Source organism: Eutrema salsugineum, unplaced genomic scaffold, assembly GCF_000478725.1.
Source record: "Eutrema salsugineum unplaced genomic scaffold, Eutsalg1_0 scaffold_4, whole genome shotgun sequence".
NCBI classification, from domain to species: Eukaryota; Viridiplantae; Streptophyta; class Magnoliopsida; order Brassicales; family Brassicaceae; genus Eutrema; species Eutrema salsugineum.
Genome location: NW_006256686.1, coordinates 643,349 through 648,463, shown reverse-complemented (window position 1 = coordinate 648,463; position 5,115 = coordinate 643,349). Strand labels below are relative to the sequence as shown.

Sequence of the window (5,115 nt, the reverse complement as noted above, 5' to 3'; positions counted from 1 at the left end):
AGATCTTCCAACATACCAACCGGCATTCTAACTGATCTATCTGCAAGGATAAAAGAAGTCTTTGAAGGTTTGAAAACTCTCAAGCCCAGCTTCTGTGCTATGGAGAGTGGCATCAAGCTGACTGATGCTCCTAAATCACAAGACATCCAGAGAATAGAACAGGTCCAATGGCACAAGGGAGTGTGAAGCTCCCTGGATCAGTTAACTTCCTTGGAATGGACTTCCTCTGAATGATAGCACTGCATTCATGACTTAGTACTACCATGCCTTGAAGCTCTTTTGTCTTGTTCAGAATAGCATCCTTCAAAAACTTCCCCATCTTTGGCATCATTAAGAATGCATCAATGAGAGGCATTGTGAGTGGTGTCTCTTTGAGTGCCTTCTCAAATACAGCTCTTGCCTTGTCCACTAGTTGCTTCTTAAATCTCCCTGAAAATGGGAGCTTGGGTTGGTATGGAGGTGGTGGCACATACTTCTTCTCTGGTTCTGGTTCCTTTGCTACCTCTTTACCCTTTTCTGACCTTGGTTTCTCAGCAACTTGATCATCCTTTAAGGCTGCCTCCCCCTCAGGTTGATCATTGTCCTCAATGATCACATTGTTGTTCTCAATACCAGGTAACTCCTTGCCACTCCTCAGTGTTATGGCCTTGGCATATTCCTTGGGGTTGGGTTCTGGTTTTCCAGGTAGGTGACCTTGGTTCCTTGAGCTTGATGCCTGGTTTTGCTTCAGTTCCTTGATTTCCTGCTGCATAGTCTGTTGACCCTGAAGTAGTTGTTGCAGAATACCAACCATATCTGTACCCATCTGTGGTTGCTGTTGAACCATTGGTGGCTGAAACTGTTGTTGAACCGGCGCCTGCTGTTGGAACTGTGGTGGACCAAACCCTGGTGGTGCCTTTGGCTGCTGTGAAGTGTAACCAGTGCCCTGAAATGGTTGCTGTTGCTGACCAAAACTCTGATTCTGACCAAATTGATTTTTGGGTTGGAATGACCCTTGAAAGTTGTTCTTGGGAACAAAGTTCTTTGGAGCTTGAGAATTGGGATAGACCTGGTCTTGTGGGTTAGCTACATTGGTGTTCCTGTAAGAAAGGTTTGGATTGGCATTACCATACTGATATCTTTGGAACCTCTGATTCCCAATGTAGTTGAGCTCCTCTTGGGTGAGACCTTCTTCACTTATGTTCTCAAAGATTTGAGAAGGTTCCTCATACTCTCCAACAAAATGTATTGGCTTCTGAGTGGTGAATTTCAGCTTGTCTAATTCACTTCTCAACTCCTTAACTTCTCTGGTGAGCCTCTGTTCTGAGCTTGAACCTTCAGACCTATTTGATCTGTCATAGTCTTCACCATAAGTATCATTGCTCAATGCTAAGTTCTCCACTAGCTCTAAAGCAGCATGTATCTCTTTACCCAGAAAGTTCCCATTGGAAGCAGTATCCAGCTGGTTTCTAATCTTGGGAAGAGCTCCCCTATACAGTGTGCTGAGAAGAGAAGCCTCACTAAACCCATGGTGTGGGCATTGGTTTGTGTAGCTCCTGAATCTCTCATATGCTTCACCAAAACTTTCATTGCTGTGCTGAGTGAAGCTAGAGATTTGGTTCCTCAGTTTTGCAGTTCTTGAGGTTGAGAAGAACTTAGATAAGAAGGCTTGCTTGCATTGCTCCCAGGTTTGAATGGAGCCTCTTGGAAGATTCTTCTCCCATTGATGAGCTTTATCACCAAGACTGAATGGGAATAGTCTTAGCTTAAAGCTGTCTTCTGAAACTCCATTAATCTTGGTCAGATCACACACCTTATCAAACTGGTCCAAGTGTTCCAAGGGATCTTCCATTGCTAACCCATGGAACTTTGAGTTCTGGACCATATTCAGCAATGATGCTTTCACTTCAAAGTTGTTGTTTTGCACAGGTGGTGCCTGAATACCAGCTCCATACTGATGAGCATTGGCCCTGTCATTCTCTCCAACATAGACTTGGGGTTGCTCATATCTTCTTTGCTGTGGTTGGAAAGGGTGGGGTTGGTGGTGCACCTGGTGTCTTTGCTGAACATTGGCCTGATGCCTTTGTTGATGAGCTTGAGCTTGTCCTTGGTGGACATAAGCTTGTTGATGGTGCACCTGTTCCTGATGAACATTACCCTGATGAAGCCCTTGACCAACTCCATTACCAGCTCTATTACCCTGAGCCTGTTGCTCTTGAACCGGTTGTTCTATATCTACCACGTGATCTCCTTGTTCTGCCATCTCAGTCTGATCAATTTGTCTACCACGTCTGTCTCTTCTCCTCCTTGGTACCAAAAGGTTGATGTTGTCGTTTAGAGGAAAAGGAGGACCACAGCTTCTTGATCTAGACCTGGTGTTCATACACCTGAAATCACAAACAGAACTTGAAAGGAGTCAGTAAAAACAAGAAAGTAAGCACTTGATCTCAAGAACAGATCAGAGCTTAATGCTAATCAAACCACAATTTGGCAACGGCGCCAATTGATAGACAAGACTTTTTTAGGGTCTCAGGGCTATCAATCCCCTTGTCAATGTAGCACAAAGAGGTTTATCAATCCAGATGTGGTGTTAGACACTAAGCTATATGATCAAGTTCTTAATTCAAGCAAACAAGAGTGGGTTTTGATTAATCTAGGGACAACTATAAACATAAACAGGATTGAAGACTAGTGACAATGACAAATGATATGAATGTGATATGATGGAGGCATGAGATTCTAGACATGATAGTTGGTTAGGGTGCTTTGGTGTTAAACTAGAAATGCTAATGACAATGATGAGACATGATTCAAATGATTAAGAACTCTAATCTAGATTAATCCTCTCATGAAGGTATTAACCCCTATACTAATCCATTTTCAAACCAAATTCCCATTTGTGAAATATGAATCAATATGCATTAATAAACAGTTCTCAATGATCATTCAAGCATTTAACAAATCATTCCCATGATGAAAAATTGCTTAAACCTCTAACACAACTCTTTCAGGAATTTCATCAAACACTTTTGGTGCATGAAATTCCCAGAATCTAGATCTCAAGTGATTATCAAGGATCTAGCATAGAGAACAGTTGTTTAGAGAAATGAATCAATGAATCTAGCCCTAAGCACTCCTAATCTAACACTTTAGCACCCTAACCTACACATCTAGAACCTCATTAAGGTAACTACTCACTAATCATGATCAACACACTAGATCCTTTGCAAGATGTGTTGTTAATCATGATTAGAAGTTGATTTTGATGATAAGAAATGATGAACAAGAAGGAAAGAAACTGCAAATCGATTTTAAACTCTCTAAAACAAAGTGTATTCAGTAGGTTTTCACAAAAGGGGAAAGAAGACTAAAAGTAGATTACGTGTTCTCTACAGATTAGGTCTAAAAACCTTATAAAGGAGGCTTGGGCGAACCGGGTCAACCCGGAACAAACCGGGTATTTGACCCGGCCTTGATGGGCAAAGAAGGGTTTGCCACGGTCTGGTGTGTCCTTGGTGTGACCGTGGCATTCCTGACCGTGTCAAAGACTTCATTTGTGTTCTTGGTTCATTTTGATGCCACGGTCTGATCAAGCTTCATCTGGAACTCGTGGCAAGCTACCGTGTCAAACGCCGAAGATGTGTAAAGGTTGCCACGGTCAAGCCTCCAGACAGTGGCATTCAGACCGTGCCAAAACTCGCACGAATTGAGTAATTCCGGTTGCAGAAGACAGAGGACTGATTTATCTCCAACTTTGATGAAGGAAGTTTCAGTGCTTGGGAAGTGTAAGGTTTCCTGGAGGGCACATCTTTGAAGTGCATTTACACGACCAGAGAGAGGCGTCTAGACATGTGTCCATTCCGGAGACCGTATCTTTCTTCTCAAAGCTCCGAATTGACTGATCTCGGATGTTCTGGAAAGAAGACTCAAATGTCTCTGATTCTCATGAAGGCCCCGGAAACTGAATCGGCCTGGAAGTGCACCGTCCTTCGAATCCTTCAAAACTGATTGGCTCGGTCCGGAGTACCTGCGAGACAGGGGTTCCCTCCGACGAGCTTATCTCTCTGCTCACGCGTCCGAATTCCACGATTTCACTTGCTATGAGACCGTGCTCCAATGCTCTCCAACTTCTATGAAGGACCTGCCGTCTGAATCGGACCGGAAGGCTCCCCGGACAGGCGATTTCTGAGACTCGTTCAAACCCGGAGATTTTGGCCGATACACTTCGTTCGCGGTACATGGAAATGGCCGGTAAAGCTTCCCGCGGTACATGAAAATGGCCGGTAAAACCTTCCTGGCCAGCGAGAATGGCCGATAATCTCCCAAGACCCAATTTTTCCACTTTTTCAAGCTTTGCTCACCATTCCACCTCCTGGATTCATCTTTTCAGCTCCATATTCACCTGATAGACACTCAAAACATGCAAAGACTCATTGGGACCTAATGCATCTCCTAAGTTCTAAAACAAACCCTAAGGACCTAAAATGCATGAAATAAAACATGATTTGGAATGATTTATGCAACCTAAATGATGCAAATTATGAACATATCAACGGTTGGGTGGTGACAAAAATTTTGAGAGCCAAGGGGTTTGTATTCCTTGATTCCACGTCGAAGCCGGGCCTCATTGATGAACAATACCTAAGCAAGAGTGGTTTCTTCGGAGGCAAGGCAGGGAACAAGTGGGTTTATAACTTCACGTTGCTACACAGAGATGGCACCCAAGTTCTTCTGCCCAACAGATCCCTCACCATGTTACATGAGCAACGCAATGTCTCTTTCTATGTGCTCAGGGATCAGTTGTACAATCCTCTTTTCGATCCACCATTGCGCAAGTGCACTAAAGAAGAACAGGCTGCGTCCAGCAAGCCTCCGAACGGGCAAGGAACCGCTGGGTGTGAGAACGAGGAACCAAGGTTCTCTGAACAAAGAATAGGAGCTAGCCGATACCATTTTGATCCCTACATGTGGGGTGAACCCGAATACCACACAAAGAAGCTGTACTCGAGAGTTAACACTCTCCAAAAGTGGTGTAAGTGGCAAGACAAGACCATTCATGCTTTGGTGGATTGTGTGAGGCATCTAAAGAAGAAGGTCAAGCAGCTCACCGCACCTTCTTCACCTGATAAGAACTCC

The 5,115-nt window shown here is 43.9% G+C and overlaps 1 non-coding gene across 1 annotated transcript; it reads left to right on the top strand.

The window, feature by feature from the left end:
* Nucleotides 1-1,502: 1,502 nt before the first annotated feature.
* On the top strand, nucleotides 1,503-1,609 carry LOC112084702. The gene has a single exon (XR_002898363.1). It is a non-coding gene; the product is annotated as a small nucleolar RNA R71 (small nucleolar RNA).
* Nucleotides 1,610-5,115: the final 3,506 nt, after the last annotated feature.